Source organism: Gymnogyps californianus, chromosome 8 (genome assembly GCF_018139145.2).
Source record: "Gymnogyps californianus isolate 813 chromosome 8, ASM1813914v2, whole genome shotgun sequence".
Taxonomy (NCBI): domain Eukaryota; kingdom Metazoa; phylum Chordata; class Aves; order Accipitriformes; family Cathartidae; genus Gymnogyps; species Gymnogyps californianus.
The window spans coordinates 28,436,197-28,459,504 of record NC_059478.1 but is presented as its reverse complement, the minus strand read 5'-3'; the positions used below and the strand labels follow the sequence as shown (position 1 = coordinate 28,459,504).

Genomic DNA, 23,308 nt, shown 5'->3' with positions numbered 1-23,308 from the left:
CCATGATGATCACAATCATCTTGTCACCTTCTATACCTCTTCATCTGTCTATATTCCTCTGTTGTCTTGCAGATGGTAAGCTGTCTAGGGCAGGAGCTATGTTCTTTGCTTACACAGCATCTAGTGTATAGCACTTGACACAATGGAGTCCTGGTCAATGACAAAAACTGTGAAGTTTTATGATGATAAAGCAAGTATTATCATCAACTTCATATCCGTTAGAAAGTTTAGTTATGTAAATAACTAGTTTCCCCATGAGTTTTATCAAATATTTTACGTTGTTAAATTATTTATGATAAACACATTGTCATACTTACTACTCAGCATAAACTTAAAAGATAATTTTAGCAAGGAAAGAAAATATTTATGAAGAGAAACCAGAGGCAGAAATAAAAGTGATAAATTAATGAAAATACCCTGATAATGGCAACAGTCCAGATGAGAATTATCTCTTATCTGAGAGGTCAGTTGATATTGTAAGGATGATGTTGCATCTGTGTGTATTATGTGCTGGCTTTGCCCACCTTTGTGATCCATGGTAGAGTTTGGGAACAGTGGAGGACAAGGGTGTTCTGAAAAGATTTTGAGGGAAAATTACCTTGAAGTACAATAGCCAGTGAGGAACAGGAATACAGTAGTGCTGCTGGGAGGTGTTAATACCATTTCAAGTTTCACTGGGGACTGTAAGAGCAAGGGGGAAGAAATCAGGGGCTTTTGGGTTGTAATAACAATGAATAACCTTTAAAGAATTGTTACAAGGTGGAGGTAGCAAGAGCAGACAGAAGAGTCCATGGCCCTGAAGCAAGAGGCCGTTCATAGCAAGGTGTGCCATTTTTGACTGCAGAAAACTATAGACTTGCCTCAGGGAGAGGTCCCTCGTGGGACAGGAAAAGGTTGTAACAAGTTCTTTCTATACTGTAAATATCATATGTCAACTCCGTATTGGGTCTATCCTCTGCTAGTTTATGTAGACTAAAATGTCAACAACACACTTCCACTCAGTTTTATGTCACTTTCACAAAAGCAACTATTTGTGATAGCTAGATTGGTAAGAAAAACTGGATTATAAGTGTTTGGCTAAAAATGATCTAGAGGATTATTGCCCTGGCCATGGCCCCGGAATCTAGTTTTTAATGCAGATATAATTTTATTTCAACATTATAGAAATAAAAGAACTGTATTTTACAAAAAAGATTTATGACACAAATTATATACTCATTTTTATATTGTAATATTTTGGGAATTAATATTTCTTCCTACAGGGATGGAGGAAAAGAAAGAGGTATTGACCAAGTATAAAACATAGATAATGTGTTTGTACAAATCATGAGGAATTTTCAATAAGCAGAGCTACTTTAAAAATGCTGTCAGTATGGACACATAGCTAAGCTTTGCTGTTTTGTTCTATACAGCCCTGAAGTCCTATACCCTACTGGACTATGAGAAGTAGTCTTGGTTTTATATTATTATCCTAGATTCTTGCATGAGTTTTCTGTTTGTTTACTCTGACAATAATTATAACAAAATAAGAAGTGGTAGCATTGATTGTGGTCATGAAGGTTTTTGGTTCAGAAGGGTGTTGTCCAAAAGGCAGGATCATCCTTAGTCTTTGTAGGAATGCAGCAGCTGTTCCAGATAGTCTTGCTCCTGGGACGTGGAAGACTTCAGAGAACTGATGCCCTCATGGCATCATTCTCCCATGCTCTACAAATCTGGCTGGAGCCTTATGGTCTAGCGTATTTATTTTTGTGTTGTTCTGTCCTCTCTTCTCTGATCATTTTCACAACTACAGGCAAAACACATTAAAAATATGTGAGTTACTTACAGTGGCAGACACCAAGAAAAAATTGGATAATATACCAGATATTGCTATATTTCAATTATGAAACTTAAGTTAAAGATGGCAAATAGGTGAAAAACTCTCAGGGATGCTATACAAGGCCTTTGCAGGGCTCTTAGGCTTTTGTCAAATGCAAACATCAAGACTGCACTGACGAAAAGTGGTGATTCCATCAGGTTCCTCAATATATATGACATATACTGCACAAGGTTTGAAAAAAAATTGGCAAACCCAAAAGCTGCTTACCACAGAGATAAACATAAAGCAGAAGCAAATGTTCATATTGTAGCAGATAACTGGTCAAAAAAGATGGAAAAACTTCAACATGCTTCTGTTCAGAAAAAAACTGAAACCTTCTAAGACAGCTTGAAAACAGTCTCTGGCTGTAAAATTAGTGGTGTTATACCATTCTGCAGTGAAGATGGTCAAATGCTGTCAAACTGAATGAAAGGAAAATCCTCTGTCACTGGCACAAACATTTCAACAGTTTAACACACTGTCTGCCTAAAGCTCTAAACGAAGTTCCGCTGTTCCCCACATAGGAGCAGCACTAACATCCACAGCAGTTTCTTAAAGCTCTCATGTGGCTATCACAAGGTGAAGCATCAGGCTCCAGTGATATTCCTCCTGAAACATTCAAATGCAAAGTCAATGCCTTGTCTAAAAGAAGGAGGAAAAATAATAGAGTTACATTTGTTTGCCAGCTTATGGGGTAATGAGAAAATTTCTAAAGAGTTCAAAGACACAGAGAAAACATCTGCCTCTGGAAACAAATGAAAAAGACCACCTGTGCTGGTGGTCATAAAAATACCTTTTTCTTTAGCTGCTGGACAAAATTCTTTCCTGAGCCATGTCAGGCATGCTATTCAGTTTGCTGAATTTCCAGTCAAATTAGCTTTTGATCTAGGTGAGGCACAGTCCAGATTACTTTTTGCAATCAAATATACCTTAAAGTGAGGGCAATGGACACACTACAGCTTTATACAATTTGTTTCAGGAGGTTTCTGCACAAATTGCACTATCAAGATAGGTAACGTGAATAGTTTCCTTTTTTTTTTCTTCTTTTTTTCTTCTTATTTCCCAATGGAATGGTAGCAAAGATTTTGGCCAAGATGGATTGGCAGGAATTTTCACTGTCCAAAATGGCAAGCACCGTGTCTTTTTATCACTTTCATCTAACACCTTCTGTGCTGTAACAGCTGCATGATGCCTTCAGAGGCAGCAGAAAGCAGTATATGGTAGTTTCCCACTCTCAGACCTGCATATTGAAGGCCACAAATTTGCTGTCCTGCAGTCTGCTCGTTGCCAGTGACTGCAAATTCTCGGTATGCATAGATGGTTGGTGGCATGCATACTTGAGAACGTGGAGTGTATTACTGACGGGTTTAGTTCCGCTGTCAAGTTTCTTGGTCTGACATCAGCACAGTGAAGCAGTAGTTTGGTTCCAGCCTTGCTCTGGCGAAAAGCACGTGAAGTTAAAATTGGGAGCTGACAATGCAGTATTGAAATCTCCCAACAAATTCTGCTGCTTTGATAATATGCTGTCTTACGCTGTACCTTTCTAATCTTTTTACACATCCAGGATATTTGGGGCATGCTTTGGAGAAACCTGCCAAAAGCCATTTCCTTTGGTCATTTAATGTACAGTGAATAGCACAAAGAGAGAGAGCAGTGAAACTTGATAAGGATGTATAGAAGGCAAGTTTTTGATTTGTAGAGTTGCTGTCCTCTGTGTTGGGAACTACAGCCAATGACAGTCTCTTCATGCCCCCCGAATTTGAAAGCAGAAGTGGCACTGTACTACAGAAGTGGCAGATCAAAGCAACTGCCATGAGTACAGAGGGCACATGTGTGACATCTGGAGCTACCAGTGTGCTGCAAAAATTTCCCTAATTTCTCAGGGAGCCCATTATGTTGACTCTTCATATACAGAAACAAAGAAATCTCCATGATGATATTTAAACTATAAGGAATTACTGGACCTCAACAATAAACATTAATAGGATAGCAGAGAGGATTTAAAATATTAGTCTACAGAGGTATCCATGTTCTAGGTATCACTCCAGACTGCTCTGGATTTTGCATGTTGATTCATGGGAATCTTAATTGTCACAAGAGACCACTGAAGCATTCATAGGCTGTATTTTTTTATTTTAGGGCTTGTATTTTTGCCCTTTAAATAAAAAAATAGAGAAGACATTACACTCATGCTTCACTTTTTCCATCAGTGAATTGCAGAAGTCCCAAGAAAGAAGCGTAACTATTTTGTATCTGGGAAGATTTGCTTGGAAGTTGTGTTATGATTAATGGAAATGGTCTATACCATTCCTCTCTTGTTTAGGAACTGTTCACAAATTTTCAGAGTCACAGAAACTGGCAACAATGGACTAATCTGATTAGTATATTTATTTCTATGCTATACCTACCTATCACTATTTTTCAGAACCATTCCCAAAGTATCTCTATGGTTGGAGACAGAGATCTGGAGAAGACAATGTTCTTTGGAACTGAAGGAATAGGTTCTGTTTAGGATATCTCCTAACACAAAAGAAGGAAGATGACCTGTGATCTGGAGTTCTTGAGGTCCTACTGCTTTTATCTATCCTTCAAATTAAGGATGTTAACTTTTGTTAGATTTATGGAAAGACCTCAGCTGCATACGGAGACATCTTTTTCTCTAATCCTCTGCCAAGTAATGCCAAAGGGATACATCCATCACTAACCACTAAGAAATGTTTCTGGACCATCATCAGGGAAAAGATTTGGAGAAACCTGTGAATGTACTAAAGGTCAGAGCTCAAGTATTTGTGCAACTTCACTGTTAATTTGAAGATAGATTAATCAAGTGGTAACAAAAAACACTATATGCCAGATTTATAAAGGAAAGAAAGAATATGCATAGTTGCTTCTCCCTATTGTGAAGAAGCAGTTCAGCTATGAAAGCAATACATTTAGCAATAGATATCTCATACTTCAACTATCTGGAAGATGCATTGCTATTCTTGGATTATACGAGGAAGCAGTGTTTTCATCAGGTCCCAAATTGATGGTCAAATGAATTAAGTTCAGATGAATGTTCAAATAGTTATACTAAGCACCCAAATGGACATTAAAGGAATGGAGTCATCCGTCATTAAACCATTTGCATTAAAGAAACAGAAAAATTGTCATTGTTTGCGGCCTCTCTTGCATACTCGCATACCCAGTATTCTGGGTCTTTATCTAGGTAGGCTGATTTATTCACCAGCTCAATTCACAGCCAGTTGCTGGCTGTAAGCCACTAATAATGGATTACCTATGCAGTAGCCCTCAAAGAGAAAAAGAAGATAAATTTTTATTACCAAAGCAATTTTGGCTCCACTGTGAATATGTATTTTATGATGTTTTGTTCCATGCTAGAGCAGAATCCTTTCTCATCTGGAGGTTGTAGTAATGAAGACATGGTAGGCAAGTAGGACTGCTGTGGGTTTTTTCCCTCCTAAATATGACATCATCTCCATGGATGTTGAGGGCCAAAAGACTCTGAACGCAAAATCTGAAGAACTCATTTTACTGTATAGGAGGTAATTAACCTCTTAAAAAAAATGGATCAAATTGACCCCAAAGAGGATGCCACATGGATTCCTTGAATAAATCTATTCATGCACTTTCCTCCTTCTTCTCTGCCTCTGATGAAAATTCAACATAAAAGCTACCAAGTACAGCCTATTCACATGGCATCAAATCAACAAATCAGGAAATCAGAAAATGTATATGTTACTTCCAAGTTACTAGTCCTCGGTGATTTCTTTCATGCTCAAACTCTGCATACAAGGCAAAATAATTTGTAACTTTTTCATATGTAATTACTTATGAGTTTCCTCTGAAAGGCAAGGCAGCCCCCACTATATATTGCTTTTTGTTGTTCCTGAAGTTGCCCAGTGCTCTGACTTCACCTTCAAAATGGATTAGCACATTCTTCCTGAAAGTGATAGTGTGATTAAATTTCCAAAATATTTTTTTCTGTTCCTGACAACTGTTAATGAGAAACAACTATTAATGAGAAATATGAGTCCAAACTGGGACCACAGGTGACTATTCTGTCTCACTTGTAGTACACTGCTAGCTAAAGCAAAGTTATTTAATTGGTTCCTAAGCACCTAATTTTTACGAGTGGGGCTTAAGTACTGAAATATAGGAAAGCTCATTTCCTCATGCTTGCTATCAGCACAGTAGCATATAAATGTAGTTCAGAGAAAATCCTAGAAAGCTTCCTAAATTCTTCCTTCTTTGGAAAATGGAAGGCATTATCCTGTAATCTTTATTTTTATCAGAGAACAAAGTTTTTTGGGGAAAAGCACATTACTCATGTCTCATTACTTTTAGTGGGAGCTTCACATAGGTGTGAAGGAAGAATATGTGACCTTGGGGGGGGGGGGTGTGAGTTTTGAAAGTAATGCTTAAAATCTCAGGAGATATGAGTGCTGTAGTCTAATACATAGTGATACTTCTTACAGAGTAGTGCGAGAAACTGAACTGATATGGTATCCCTGTCATCTTCGTCCTGTTACTTGTAATCCTTATAAACAGAGACACTGATTGACTATGTATAAGAAATCATGAAACATTTCTGTAAAGTAAAAGCAAAGCAGTGTTTTCCATTTTCCAAACACCTAACAACAAACAGAAACAAGAATATTAAACAATAACACTGTACATTTGTTATCCAGGCAAGATTTATAATCTTTACAGGTTTACTCTGATGGGTCTTTTTTCCCCTCTTTGAATGAGTGTTAAAATAAAAGGAAGCAATATTTTTCACGTTAGTTCATTGTCTTTAGGAAGCAACATAATATAAACTAAAATTTTGTCTCTGCTTTCTCTTGGAATGCAGTCAGACTTCTATGAAGTCTTTATACTGGTCTCTGTTGTTTGTATCTTATTTTCATAAAAAGAATAACCTGCAGAATACCCATGATGGTATTAAAGCAAAAGGAATTTATTAAAGATTAGTGTTAATAAGAGCCAAATTGCACCAGACTGATATGGATAAAGTTTACCAAATGCCATAAAAAATGGAACATGTCGGTTTAATGAACAAAGTGTCATTACAGTTTTTATTTCTCAAAAGGAAAAAAAGGGTAAATTGGAATATCTAGATAAAAAAGTATATTAGTTCTTGTATTTATTTAATACAGATATTATGAAAAAAATCTATCCATGCAGACTTTATTTAATGATTGTAACAGTTTAGCATAATATCCTGAAAAATAATCCTTTTTCTTCCTCCAAAGGACAGAGTTTATTAGAGGAAAGAGCCACAGTGAACATTCTGTATTTTAACACTAGTAACTGAACTTTTGATAGTGTAGAATTGAAGATGGCATATGATGTAGTTTCTGTTATTAAGAGATAGGAATCCTCTTCCTGGCAGCTGGCTTCTTGGGGAAAACCCACTGGGTATTTAACATTGCTTCCTCTCTCTGTATAATGGCCTATCCTACAAGTAATCCTTTTCCTTTCATAATTATTTGTTTAGTTTATTTAAGAAAAAAAAAAAACCCACAACAATTTCTGAAGGCCATTAACACTCAATAAGCCTGCACTATCCTATAAAACAAGTAGGAACATACTTCTTTTGGAAACTCCTATTTATATATTTTTAAGGATTAAATTTATATCACCTGGAGTTGCTGGGGAATAGTACTTATTGCAGTGTGTACTTTCTGTCTGCTACCTCATAAGTCTTCTTTGGTCTCTACTTGCAGCCCTTCTGGAAGGGTAGGTGTACAGACCAAAAGCCAACTGAAATATCTAAGACTTGGCCAGCTTTCAGCAGCAGTGACCATACTTGTTCTTGGCATTCCCCAGTGCTTCGGACACCTGGTGGGCCCACAGGGTGTATCTATCTACGTAGTCAATTAAGGGATACTGCAGAGCATATTTCAGTATTCAGTTCTTTGTACTGTTGGTGATGGTACTGTTTGAAACTGGGATTGTCTGAAGATGTAAGAAAAGCAATGTTTAGAGGGACAGGTGATACGTTAGAACAATATAGCTGGAAAAAACATACAAGCTGTCTGACATACAACTGTCTTGCTTTTAAAATTAAATATAAAAATACTTGTGTTACATAATACAGTTAAGGTGGGGAATCTTCCAAAAGCCAGAAAATTCAAAGTGAAGGATGATGTTCTGTCATTAACTTGTCCTCTTGTATGTGTCTTTTTCACCACAGTGTAAGTGAAGTATGAAGTGTCATCCTCCACTTTGAATTTTTTGGCTTTTGTCAGGTTCTGTCACAACTCTACTGTATCAGGTGTTCTTGCTGTGGGAGTACAGGAAGAATAAATGGTAGAAGATCTATATAGCAATCCCAAAACACATCTATATGAATTGTACAATGACACTTAGGCTTGACAAGGGGAGTAAAGAGATCAGGTTGTAGCTCAGAGTCGGATAAGGAGAAATTATTCTGTCCAAGCACTTCCTCCTTTGAAAAGATCTTCAGGAATTTTAAGGAGGAACAAAGTGATATGATGCCCACAGGGAGGATATGGGCTCTTAAATTCTTTAAAACTTTAATCATCCTCTTACTAGGAGTTGGCCTGCCATGATAGGATCCTAACCCATGGTTCAGGCTTGGTGGCATGACTGCAGCACAGATACTCCTAGTAACAATAATCAGATTTGTAGAAGGCACTGTTGTAAAAAAATCCCTCCTCATAAAGGAGATGGAATAAATGATAAAAATAAAATATCAAACAAAGGAAAATTATAGTATTCTAATCACATGAACAAACAAAAGAGGCCAGAAAAAAGAACTGTGAAATCAATGAGACTTTGTCCTTTCGTAATGTAAATTTTGTATCAATGACATTTTACTGACTTCTGGATAGTTACTTTAAACTTGCATAATTTTAAAAATATAAAAAAATGGGTTCTTTCTGTGTTTTGGTGTTTTAGGGCTCATTTTTTAAATATATTTGACACAATTAGACTTTCACATGCTGCTTTGTTAATGATAGTCTTTAAAATATAAGGATGCTTGCATTTAAGGTTCCAAATACGTGCTTTGTATACTGAAGTCAAATGGGAGATGTTTCCATCTACCACTGATGGGAGATGGTATCTAGATGTCCTCATCCATAGCAGTTGAAATAAAGAAGAGATTATGGCTTATGATAAAAGCTTATGCTAATGAATGAACTTCAGTACTCCAAGGTGCTAAATCTACTTGCCAAAAAAGGTGTCATAAAGCTCTTCTTTTTCCAGCCAAAGAGAAATGATAGAACAACTGAAAATTAACCATCATATTTTAAAAGCACTTTATCCACACACACTACACATAAAAGTAACTGCACAAATCATTTCAATGTTTTATCTATTAAATGGCTGTGTATCCATGGCACAATTTTCTTTCTAAAAAGCATGAAAAGCCCACAGCCTTTGGCAACGTATTTTAGCTCTTGATTCTCTCTCTCTTATGCGTATGTAGTTTAATCTGCCTCAAAGGTCTTGTTCACTTAAGTGTATGCTGTGAATTATTCTCTCCCTATGTGCTGTGTGCATACCATGTCTGACCCACCCAATCGAAGAAAAAAAGGTTTCTTCAAGCATCAGTATTTTCTTCAAAATGGTAATTTTCATATTTTATGCACCAAAAAGGGCTATAATACCTTTGTACAAATAAGGTAATTTCTTGTCTTTTTAAAAGAGAAAGAAAAATAAACACTGGGTGCCATCTGGTAGGATATAGGAGCTGTAGGTAAGCACGCTAATAATACTTAATGCTACCATAACATGCTGTGTTTTCAGCACTGTAGGCATCATGTGATGAATTCTCAGAACATTTCCTGTGCTCAAGGTAAATGTTACTAATCTCTTTAAGGAATCTTCTTGATCTTGCTGAGAATAATACCTGTGTGCTTGCCAGCCCTGGAACCCCTAAAATCAGCTTAATTTTGCATTTGCTGAAGTTTGTTCTTTCTCTGTCCACCTCTTCTTTTTCCTGCCCTTTTCACCAGCTGTGTCTTCAGAGAACCCCCAGTGAAAAAAGCAGTCAAGTTAGTGGTTTATTTTTTCTGAGAGATCTGGGTGAACACAAGGAAATGGTAAGCTCCTGTCATGGTGTAAAGAAAGGCAGCTTTCCTTACAACCATCCAGACATTGCCCCATAGAAATAGTAAATGCTGTTCTGTGCAGTTTGTTATTGTAATAAATACACATACATATTTTCTAAGCTGGAATCCCTGCATGTTGTTAAGTTCATAGTAGCTAAAAGAGACAGGCAGCAATAAGTGTAATATATTGTTACAATTAATGTTCTAGCCTGTGACCATGTTTAATTAATTATTTGTATCACACTAGCAGTATGTTTAGTGTATAATTAATTAGCCTGGAAGCAGAAAAATGAGGAAGAACAACTTGAAAACTGGTGGTGAAGAGGTTCCTGGCATATGATAGTTAGGCTGGTTCATTCTGTCTTTCTTCATTGTGGAAGCTTTTTCAATGTTTTTGATTTAAAATAAACAAAATGGATCCCTATGTATTTGCTAAAGAAGTTAACGCATCATTTGCTCTGTGTGGGACATTGCATTAGTCCCAAGTTAGTGCGAGATGTACAATAAAAGTGCATGAATTTTTTTGATTTCTGTGTTACCTCTTAGGCAGGAAAAACATCAGCTCCTATTCAGTATCTGTCAATGTTCCAAGTGGATGTGTTACATTTTTCTCACTTCCCAACATGACAGACACTGGGACTGTGGCTGTGTCTTGGTCTTTCTAGTTCTGGCAGCTGAATTCTAATACTTTCTCGGTGCTTTCTCTGACAAGTATGCTCTTTGGTAAGGAGCTTCCTCTGCCTTTGCACTTAAAAGCACTGCAGAGGCAGCTCTGTTGCTGCTCCCTGGGGCACATGGACAGTGAAGCAGGCAGGAGGGAAGGCAGGCCATGCCCTTGCCTCTCTCTCTCTCCCTTGACCTTTGTGTCAATTCGCTAGAGTTGGTGGAATTAGGGGAGCAGGCTGCACCCTCTCCAGAGACATAAACCAGTGCACACTGGTGGAAAGACCTGCAGGGGAAATCAGCATAGCACGGCATTGATGTTTCCTCCAGGAGTGCTGAACACATGCAATCTGGAAGACATGAACGTATCACCTGACACATGTGCCTGCTGAGGTATTAGGAGTGTAAGTATGGGAAAACACACCCTTGCAGAAGGATACGTAACACAAAATACACGTAGGTTGGGAACGAAAGAATGATGACTTGAACATCCATGCTCAGTCTAGCACACCAGGACTACTGGAGTCAAGGAAAAATGCCACTTTACAATGTGCTGTTAAAGTTTTTACTCTATTAACAATAGGATCCAAGTAAATTAAATGCTGATTTCACTTATTCCATTGGTTTTCACTGGGTTTATCTAGCTTGCAAATCAGTGTCACAACTGGATGAGTGAGTCTGTGGTGAGGACAAATAGCTGCACGCACATAAAATGTGGCAGAAGGACAATGTGGTAAGCAAGATTCCTACTGGTGAATGCTGCCTAGTTTTGTAACTTGCTCAATGCTACTGAAATCACAGCAATAGCATTAACAATTCAAGTCAGGCCCAAGTTTTTCTGTCTCTGAATAGAGATCCTTACAATGCTTACATTCTCTAAATACAGATAATTAGAGGCTGTGGCATAATTCTCTTCTCCCTCGACCTAAAAGCAGTCACGAGTAAAGTCACTGAAGCAATAGGTTACTGTCGCATAAAACTAACAGAATGTGTTGGGCCTACGGTGAGATTCTTAACTTGAATATCCTTGCGTTTATTTGGGTGGCAGGATCTTTACATTAGTTCTTAGTCTTTTTTTTTTTTACTTAAATGGCATAGTCTCATGGCAACTGTTATTTGGAGGTGAACATCAGCAGGTGAAGGCAACAGTTGTGATAATGTCTAAACAGTAGGCAATAATGGCAAATTTTAAGAAATTTTTTTCCTTTTTCTATTGTTTGGGGAATAAAGGAATCTATGCTATCCACTTTGCTTATAATTCACTAAAATGGGTCAATGCTTGAGCTAGCAGTTGCTCTGAAATTACAATGACTGACTGTAATTAAGAACTAATTTGTAGTCATAAAAAAGCCAGATAAGGGGCTATCCACTTCATGAGAGATGAATATAATCAGGATGACTGGCACAGTTGGTGGCCATAGTCTGTCCTCAGTGAGCACACACAATTCCCATATTCATAATAGGACTTCTGCATGTGCCTCAGAAGGTGAATACTTAAGAAAATTTCCTTTAGATCAATGATTTGAAGCGTTAAAGCTTATAGAGTGTGGGAACGGGGCTTGGGGAACACAGTGCAACCATTTATTAATTATACAGCATTAACATTCTGATGGATGTCATGTAAATGAATCCGGTAGATGTGTTTTGGTTTGCTAGAAAAAGTCAAGTTTGTTTCAGAGGAATATATCAATGCTGAATATGCCATTTTATAAATGTAAGCAGGAATTGACTTCAACTCAAGCCATTCTTCAGTTGTATATGAATTTGTGGACTTATTTTCCTTGATATCACAGGCAGACCTAGCAGCAATACCCTGTAACCTTTTCATCTGTGATATTCAACTAACTTCTGTATGAAAACAGTCAGCTTTAGTTTTACTGCAGAAAATATATCTATAAAACCCTGTTAACTGTTTTCCTTATGCAAAACAGCAATTATGACCTCTTTGACTTAGCACTTATTCTACAGAAATAAGCAATTGCCATTTGGCTCTATTCATTTTGTACTTTGTTTCACACTTTCTTAAGATGTATCAGCAGACTTTTAATTATCCTGCAAATGATTCTATTAAGCATTCTCCTTGCATATTAAATGCAGAAGACATTGTTTTGAGCTTCCTTTGCCTCCTGTGAATAGAATGTGGGCAGACATAGAAAAATCAAATTATTTTACTAAATGAAAACAACCTGAGCAGAAGAAATCATTTTGAATAATGACAGCTTGGGTGAGAGTGTCACCATTTTCTATCAGTTTGCTCTGCATCACATAGGAGCTCACTTGATGGAATGTTAAAAAAAATGTGTCTAGTAAAAATAAGCTGTGACAGTCTCTAAGTAAATGTAATAAATCAGGAGGATTTTCAAAGGGAATAAAAAGTGTCATTTATGATGGTTACAGCTTATACGCCCACTATGATTCCTGTACTGGTACAGTTTATACTCTCCCATGGTAGATAAAATTATTACTTGATCTGTCAAAATGGAGTGACAAAATTTTTGTGGGTAGACAGCTTATTTAAGAATAGTAAGTTCTATTGTGTGTTTGCTATCCTAACTCAAAGTGCTGTAGAAAACAAGAAATGAGAGAAAGCAATCATTGTTCAGGAAGTTGATATAAAATTGGGGAAAAAAGTTTAATAGCAAAAATCTTAATGTTTTACCTGTAGGAATCTGGAGAAATAGTAAACATATTTTAATCTGAAAAAATATTATTTCAGTAGCCTGTGAGACCTAGATTCTAGCAGATTTCCTGTAATACAACGAGTTGATAATTCTCAGAAAAAGTTTTTGCTCAGCAGGAAGTGGACTAGATTAATCTCTCAGTTCCAGGTGTTCACAACTGGATTAAATCCAAGAACTGACTGTGACTGCATAGTGCTATCTCAGATTTGCCAGATAGCCGTATGTGACGAGGACAGTCAGAGGTATGGAATATTTATGCAACCTCAAGCACTAAATGTATGGGCAGGTGCACTTCATTGCAGTTCCAGTGAAATTTGCATATAGGTAGAAAACTGTCTGCTCTGAAACTTGGAATTGTGAGCATAAAATGGACCCCACGCCATTTCTTTAAAAACCAAAGCTTGCTTTGCTTCTAAGTGTGTTTGGGGAGATCATACATTAGATTTACAAATTATTGTAATTTACAGAAGTTCTGTTTCTCTACTTTTTGAACACATAACCAAGAAGTAACCAAGTCGTGTATAACTGCTCACACAGGTAAAGGCATCTAATACTGGAAGGCTTTTAAAGCTAGTTAAAAATATCTTATGGCTAGAATTAAAGTCAGCAAGGTATCAAAAGTAAATGAAGTGTATATATTTTGACAGTGGGAAGGAATACTTAGCCTTTGGGATGGGTTGTAAAGGAACGTAATCAATCTGCCATAATTTAGAGCCTTCAAATTGTGATTAGGAGTCCTTCTAACTCCTTAAAGCCACCACAAGCTACAGCTGAAACCTGAATAAAGGCCAGACATACTCTTCTGTACCCTTTTTTCTCTGCTTGCACATTTCAAAAGAAATGTTGTGGAGTTACACTTCCTGTGCTAAATGTGGAGTTGGAGTTCTGTGCTCTGTTAGAAAAGGCATTTAGAGGATGAATGCATTTGCATATTTTCTGAAGAAATGATCACAGTTGAAAGGAAAGGATGGTTCCAGCATGAGTAATAAGCCCCATATTTCAAATTGTTACTAATTCCCTGTTACCAGATCCCACCAGTTCCCACTGGACAGCTTAAACCCCAAGTACTCTGGAAGGAACATGGTTTTAAAAATTTTGTAGTGACTGATCTACAGTGACTAGAAGTATCTTCACTTACAAAACAACTCCTTTCTCTCTGGTATGGCTATTTATTGAAGCTATTTTCTATTCACACAGCTGCATAGGGTATTCACATAGCTTTGGTAAGGGAAAAGGGGAGTCAAGAGAGAGGAAGCAATCTGAATTGTGAAACTATTCCCTTCTCTTCAGATGAAAGACAAGCTGTAAAGTGGGTATCTGGATTTTCCAAAGTGCCTAGTGAGATACTGCTTCGGGGCTACCCATAGCAAAGATGAGCTGGTTTTCAGGGACTTCAGCTTGCTTCTGCTGCTTGTTTAGCTGCAAGAATATTTGTTACAGTGCCTGTGGCAAGTAGAGTCAAATTGGACTTCTCCCCATAAAAAAATGGGCATTCTAGGAAAAAGAAAATGTTCCCTTGTACCAACAGAAAAGTCAGCATAGTGTAGTCTCACTAGACGAACAGCAAAATTCTAGACAAAAGTAAGCAGAGGACATCAAACACACCATAGATTTTTTTTCCCAAGAGCAGAGTCTTCTAAATATAGTTTATAGTAATTTACTTTCAAACAACTCATTTTCAGCATCTGACATGTTCATTAACCCCAGGTAGAAAAATTATTGTGGTGCATTAATTTTTCACCAATGAAGACATTAGTCATATTTGCAAGTATCATTAGTGTCTGCCACTGAGGTGGAAAAGTCTTACTGTCTCTCTCCAAATGGAGGATGCATTAGAATGTTAACTAGGGTCTGCTGAGTTCTGTGGGTTATCAACCCTTGCACACTTTTATGCACTGAATTTTAATCAGACTTTTCTAAAAGTACATCATTAAAAGACGTTTTATAAGTGAATATGACAGATATGTAATCCTTTAGTAAAATAAGGTAAAATGTACAAGGATTTAGTGTAAGTATTCTGATAGTTCTTCTGACAATACGAAGCGTACAAGTTCATATATTAAACTGTATGTGTACTCAGCAATTATAAGAAGGAAACGAGATCAGAGGTATTATAGTCCACTGAAGGGGGAAGGGAAGAGGGTTTCAAAGGTGCCAACAGCACCAGGTATCTGAAGATAAGTGAGGTCAGAGAGACTTGGGTGTTTTTCTTCCTATTTGTTATGATAAATCCCTTACACAGTACATTCCTAAAATAAAGACTAAGTGTTGGAAAATGTCTCAGAACGATTGGCTCCTATCTTTCTTAGATGCTTTTCTGTACATTCTTTCTACTAGATGCTCACAAAGTCTTTTATTTTAACAAATCTTTATTTAAATGTTTTTGCTTTGGATTTATCTATGACCTATTTTTTTAATCCTCCATGGAATAAAGTAGTCCTTCTTCTAGCTTTTGTTAAAGACATGATGAAAAAGAGAGCAAGTCAAAGCAATGTTGCTCTACTTAAATTTTTTCACATTAAAACAATGCTCAAATTTTATTCACTGAAGTATAAGACTGTATATCTGTACAGTGGCTAATCTTTCAGAACTTTTTTTTTTGTAGGTAGAAGGGTGAATGTGTGCCTTACTGATAAATATGACTAAATCTGTCAGGAGCCAAGGGGAACTGACATTCCCTTTAGTAATACTTGTAAAATTTTGAATCATTTATTCCCTGTTTCCCCAGTTCCTTCCCCTTTTACTTGCAATGTCTGATTTCCACTTAAATGAAAGAGGGCATGAAGTACTCGATGCAGAACCTGCTGAGGACAGTCGGCAAGTTCACTAACTGGAGGCAACGTAATGTGATGGAAACCATACCCGATTCCTTTCTCTCCCCAGACCACTCCAGTTTGTTTTTGCATCTCTCCTGATACTTTTCAGTATAATAAAAGCGTCAAGCTGGCAAAAAGCATCAAAAGAACAAACTAGTGAATCAATCCAAAGTTATTTTCTGAATCGTCTGTGGCATTACTAGTGCAGCTGGGACGGGCTTGTCTTGCATTGCTTTAAATTAGGTGTCTTGTCTAAGTCAATCTTTTATACACCAGTGGAGTCAATGGAAAGGAACAGTGAACTTCCAAAGAAAATGCCCACTTTTCAGGGTCACTGAAGGCAACCAGACTCCTGGGTGTAGGATTTCACAGGAGCATGACCAGGGTAGGAGGAGTGGGGCACCCCTGGAGGTGCCCATCTCCATGTTGACAATAAAGCTGGCTGGAGAACCAGCTTGGCTTAGAGCACTGATGGTGAACCTTTAAAAGTTCGTTTTAACTTGTTCTAACAGTTATTGTTAGACCATCCCAACTAGTGGTTGCTGGAGAAACCTTTCACTACACATCAAAAGCATAGGCATAGACAAGTGATGTATCAATGTAGCTCGTTAACTAAGAAATTATTTATTTTTCCCTAATTGGAAGATTGCCCTATTACAGTTTGAGAGTGGGATAGTCCATAATTTCCTCTATTGTAAGAGAAGAATGGGATATTACCTTCTAGGGCACTCCTGTCTCCCCTATATATGACCTTTATAAAATTTTTAGCTGGTGAATGATTGGATTTGCATGAGGAATGCCTAAATGTTAAATGGTATAGCATGTACCTAGGAATCTGATGGCAAACTGTGACATCAGATATAAACCTTGTCTTCAAGATGAAAATAAAGAGTTATAGTGGATTCATCCATTCTTAGTAAAGATCTCCACTATTAGTTTTGTAACTTACTGGTTTTTTACCACTCCCTGTAAGGTATGTCAGATCTTTATGATTAAAAAGATTTTTTTCTTTTCTTGGTAATGTAGGTACTAGTATACAATGTGAAATGCCATGAGATTCTCCTGGGAGATAAAAGACCTTGGGAAGAAGCATTATAACCAGTAATTGATATTAAGATTGTGTGAGAAGAAATGAACATATGCAGGGGGATACCAAGAACAAGTGTGATCAAAGTCTTATACTGTACTTGTGTAATTCTGGATTCTGCACTAGGTTTCAATGATGTGACTCCAGGTAATGTGGGAAGGAATCGCTTGGGTAATGTTCATGTTGAGAGTTTTGGAAAAGGGTTCTTAATGTTTATTTACATTGGATAAACAAGGAGAAAAACTGGATCACAAGTAGATGTGAACAATTTTTACTGTATCATCATTTCTTCTTTTGTATTTAATTTCACACTAAGACAACAGTGCCTCTGTGGAAACTACAAAAACAAGACAGCGCCTCTGTGGAAACTACATAAACCAAGACAGCTTTTGTGACTACCCATTTTGAAGTCTAGTAAGGTAGTGAATCTGTATGTTCAAATGTCAGAATTGGTAATACAATTGGGAAATGAAGCCAGGAATGCCCTTTGAGCTTCATATACCAAAATAAGAATAATCTTTTTAGGACTTTGTTGCATTACTCATGGGCTTGCCTCAGTTTAACTGGTATTTAATTTAGTCTTGCTATATTGATTTTTTTTAATAATGGTAATAAATCTCATTACTGATTATATTAGTAATGGAAACTTTGGTCCAAGCCTGTTTGGTTCAAACACCTGTTAATTTTTGTGCATATGAATGATTATTTGATCACATAATAACATGATGTTCATATAGAATGAATAGTTGAATAGTTTCAGATGTTGCTTGTTTAATTTCAGTGTTATAATTTGGATGCTCTGGACATAATAATAAGTCCATATATGAAGCATTTGTATAACCATTTTTTCAATACAGTTCTTCCTATGAAAAAAGTTTCTAGGAACAAGAAAGCTAGTTGAATACTTAACCATTGTACAATTTAATTACACCTAATGTTATTTTTCTGGCTTTTACACAATACAAAAGCTACATATTGCATTTTCATTTGTTTGTCTTTGAGCTCAGCCATAGAAAGTTATTCTCATCTCTAGATAGTTGTATTATTTAAGCACTTTTTATTTTGATGGAAATTACTTTTGTAGGAAGAAATTTACCGCTTTGACTGTGATCAGGGCCACAGCTCAGTCCGTAACATTCACTGCTGACATGCCTATTTCCTACCTGTCAGAATGAAATACTAATGGTAGGTCCTATCAATTCTGACATTGCTTTCTTATTTTTTATAACCAAGGTCACTTTGCTTCAAGTTTACATTTGGCATGCAAATAGAAATGAAACTATAAGAAGGATTATTATTTTTTGCAGAAAATTTGTGCTGATTGTGTCTTATTTTAATATTTTTCATTTCAAGGAATAAAACATTTGAAAAATTTAAGGTGATAGATAGGGCATTTACTTGTTGGAAAACAGAAAAAAGGTGCTTTTTCATCTTTATTATTAAATACACATGCAAAATCAGACTGGCTAATCAGCTGGTTCTTTTCTCAGCGTCTGTTATTGCATTCATGTTTAAATGAAGCATTTGAAAGGTGTTTAAGGACTGTTGTCTAACCCTTACAAAATATCTGTTCACAAAGAGTCTAAAGGAAGCTTAACTCTCTGTAGGAAAGGGAAGTGATGGTCTTTTAGGGTAAAAGACATTGCATTTCTCTTGAACACACCAAGGGAGGCTTGCATTTCAATTCCCAGGGCCTATTTTTCACCGAATCTTTGTTCTTTAATCATAATCTTCATTATTGTCTGCTTAGTATCATGTCCTCTTTTTTATACTCAGAAGTGAGAAGTCTTGTTTATGCTTCTGAAGACTGGAAGAATAGCACCATGGGAAACCAATGTCCTTGTTTTATCTGCATGCTCAGGTGTAGTACAAGCAAAGCTTCCAACATTAAACTGCCAATGACCTCTGTCAAATTTTAATGCACTCTCTCTTTGGGTAGCCTGAGAGAAGTAATTTAGCCTGCTTAAAGTTGGTATTTTGGGGGAGAGCTTTCTGGCTGTTATATGTTTCCAATTGCAATTCTCATGCTCTTACACAGAGATCAATCTGTTTCATTTAGATGATTTTGTGTCTGATTTTTTTTAGGGTTTCTTTTTTTGTTTCTAATGCAAATTAAAAATCTGAATCTTTAGCCAACCAGAATAAGGCTATTTTAGCACTGCTGTGACAAAGACAGTTTTGTCATTAATTGAGACAATATAAAGGTTTTGTATAACAACCTTTTTATTTATTGCAAAACTAGGAAATATTGTATTTCTGTTAAGAAATGCCAGTAAAAGGAGTAGTATTCATAGTGTGAAACAAGCTGCTCTTGTGATGGAAACTCACCACCACAGCACTTGGAATTAGAATCTCTGGAGCATCAGAATAGACCTTAATAAATAGGCTCTCCTGTGTAGTTTTTGCAAAGGAAGGGAGTGGCTTCTAGAGTTCATCACAGTGTACTCAATTTTAGATCTATTCCAGTTTTGCAACAGTAAATTGATAGAATGCTGCAGAATACCACTTTGTTTGGGATATTCAGAAAGAAATAGTAGGTTTTGTAAACTGATTGTCTCTCATACTAGATAGAATCATACAGAAGTGTTCCTCAGTTATGTTCTTTGCAGAGGCAACCACATCCTTATCAGCTTTTCATAGGAAGTAGGACTATTTAAAAACTTCCTAGAATATAGGTGGTAAGTTTGGTCTGGTGGTCACCTCTCTATTCATTATTCTTCTGTTTCATCTCTCATCATGCTGCCACTACATGCAGTATTTGTTACTGATAGTGTTGCTTATTGCATTAATGTAATTGCAATTTACTGTACTTGCTAGTCTCCTCCCTCTTCCACCAGCAGATGATATGTTTCAAAGCAGGGCTGTATTTCAGAAGGGTTAAATATGTTAAATATAATTTTTAATTTTTTTTTGCCAGTAACAAACAACAAGTAATGATGCATAAACATAGGCAAAGCTGTTCAGTTGTATTTACCTTACTACAGTTTTCAAATACCATCCCATATGCAATCTGAGCAGTTTCCCCTCCCATGAAGTAGAAATATAAATGCATTCCTACATTGTAGAGCATTGTTGAATAAGTCAATACCTATAAGACCTTTCAAATGCTCATAAGGAAGGTTCAGAATAAATGCAAAGGATTAAATAATTTAATAATGAGTATTACTACTACTGCAGACTATATCCCTTGCTTGAGTAAAATGTAAAACAAGTCAGGATTTTTTGGTAACGCTGAATTTGTGCAGACCCGTATCATCACTGGTTTTGCCTACTTAGTGGATAAAACCAGACAAAACCTCCACTTTTTGGGCAATTTTTGTTATAGTCAGGATGCTGATATGTGGCACAATTTCTGCAATTTCATCCTTATTGGAGAAATTCCTTTATTAAATTTTGACTTGTTGTGTTTTATTTTTGTTAGTATCAAAGGAGATTTCATGGGCTGGAGAAGGCCGAACAAGAAGTACCTGTTATTATCATCACTTTGCTTTTGACAGTCACTGGGTCTTTGTGCTGCTTTATGTAATCAGCTTTGCAATACTGTAGATGTCTGGTTACCAAAGTAGACAGGGTATTTCAGCAGACATTTTGGTCTAGAAAATAGCTCGACTGCTTCAAAATCTGCAGGATTTTCTTTGGTATATTGAGATTTCTCTGATCTCAGGAATGGGAGAAAGTACGCACTTATAGTGAAAGAATGCAATGTTGGGAGGACGCCAACTCTGAGGTCTGCCCTCAACTTTGCACCTGGTATTTGAACAGCCTTCAGCAAGATGCCTAGTGCCTTCATCCTTCAGTAAGATGCTTAGTGCCTTCATCCTTCAGTGTCCCACCTCAGAAAGGTGTAGGTGTATTTCATAATGTTGGAAGACACTGAAGTCCTATGATAGGACATACAAAATAGGTATTTTTGTTCTAGGAAAAACTGATATAGCCCCTGGCCTTATCTGTGCTATTTCTTTATGCATAAGTAATTTTTTCCTGATGTTTTAATTTCTGTTGCCCTCACTTCAGAGTCTCTATCCAGCTAAACCTAAAAATAAGTAAGCAGATGAAAGTAAAGCAGAAGTAAGGTTTCTGGGTGGTACTTACCTTTGTTATCTAGCCAGAAGTGTATTTACAAGATTTTTTTTTCATGTCTTGTGTATGATGTGGTTAAGTCTAGGTATTACAGGTCTATAATTTTAAAATGCCTCCTCTCCTTAAGGAAAGAACTATCTTTTTTCTTTTCTTTCTTGATTTTTTTTTTTTTTCTGGATATGAGGTCAGTGTTATTCAATGGCAGTAGCCTTACACAGTGAGAAAATCTATGGAAGGCATGTAAAGGACCATTTTCCATTTTGTTGTTAAAGAGAAGGTCTCAAATTATTCCCTTCTTGAGTAATAAGCCAAAAGCTTCTATTGTAATGTGTGTACCCGGCATTGTATCTTTTCCCTTTCAGACAGAAAAGAATAGACTTATTTATCTAATCTGTCAATCTAACCTATGCATTTCTGATGTAAACACTTACCAGAGGTCTGAGCAGTGTTTGTGCTGCTCTGATTTATAGAGAGTTCTCACTGATATATGGCCTTGATGTTCCTCCTCTTCTGTATTTTAGCTGTCGGTGGCTCTCTTTTGACTGTTATTTGTTAAGTCTTGTTACTACTAGGTTCTAATTATAGTTCCCATTATTTTTAGGAAAATGCTGAAATACAAGCTCAGAAGGGGCTTTAGAAGTGCACAAATGAGAATGAGAGATGTGATAAGCACTCATCAATAGGCTACTGGGGCTTTTCACTTGCCATCATTCAAATAATAATTAGAATATTTACATGCTAAGTACATATCTGAGAGAGAAAATCAAATGGAAAGAGTTTTTTTAAAATGTATATATAAATAAAATATAATAAAGATTTTCACTTGTGTGGATTGACACACAGTATGGAGTTATGTATGTTTTGCCTTTGTTTTGCAGAACTGTTCTTTACAGGAAGTATTGCATGCTTTTTATAGTAAATGAAACTGCTAAATATGGATTATGTAGGAGCTGAATTGATAAAGGACCTGCAGAATGGCTATGTATTTAAATGCAAAAAGGAAAGGGACAATCTAAATTGTTATGGTAGGAACAGTCTAAATCATTATTTCAGTCTGGTTTTGACCATAGACAACTGTCAGGGAGAACTTTTAGAAACAAACAGCATAAAAGAAAAGAAATTTAGTAATGAAAATAGAGGAGACTATAGCGTTGAATAAATGGTAAATAACTAGTAAAATAAAACATTTTCTAGAAATATCTGGAGCAGTCATCATTATGCAGGTCTCTCATAATCCACGTATGAAAGCATTACCAACTGCCCGTGTTTCAGGATCAGGAAGGCTGCATGAAAGCTATACAGTTAACTGTGGTTGCAAAAATTCTAACTTTGCAAGGATGAATCTAATTCCCTTGCCATTTCTTCACAAATATTGGAAGGAGCAGAGATGCCACTGCTGCAATGATGGCAAGACCAACATCTTACTACTAACTATAAGATGTTTTAAATCCCCATCTTACAAAGCATTTAATTTTTATAACTGAAGTCTTGCTCTCTTGTGACTATTGAGTCTCCATGAGGCTAATTCTGCAGTAAATATTTTTTCCTTTACCAATGTAAACGTTTCTGATTTCTTATGCATCTCACTCCCCTCTCTATATGCCTAGTGATCTTCCCTATAGATCCCTTCTGTTTGGATAACTGCGTGCATCAGATGGCAAATAGTTGGCTGCTGGTTTACATGTTGCAAGGATCAATCCCTCACTGATAGGGCAATGGACTGGATGACCTAAGATATGTCTTTCATCTTTATTTTATCACTGCAAAATGCAAGTGGGCGTGCAAATCCTAGCTCTTTGCCAAAGCCATCTGCTCAAAAATATTATACAAACAGACAAGGAAGGTTTAAACTAATTACAACTTTTGTCTGTTTATGAAAATTATTCTTTGCTACTGCAATCATATATCTGGGCTTCCCCTAGTTGTGTCATCTTCTTAAATCAAAAAATCTCATCTGGGCACAAGCTGAAGACTTTGGGTATTTTTCAGTGATTTGTGGATGTCCCCCAGTCCAGCGGGAACACTAGCAAATTCTCTGA

The 23,308-nt window shown here is 36.6% G+C and overlaps 1 protein-coding gene across 1 annotated transcript in view; it reads left to right on the top strand.

Moving 5' to 3' along the window:
* The window catches only part of AGBL4 (AGBL carboxypeptidase 4), a 946,609-nt gene that overhangs the window by 154,679 nt on the left and 768,622 nt on the right, over window positions 1–23,308 (top strand). The window lies entirely within an intron of this gene.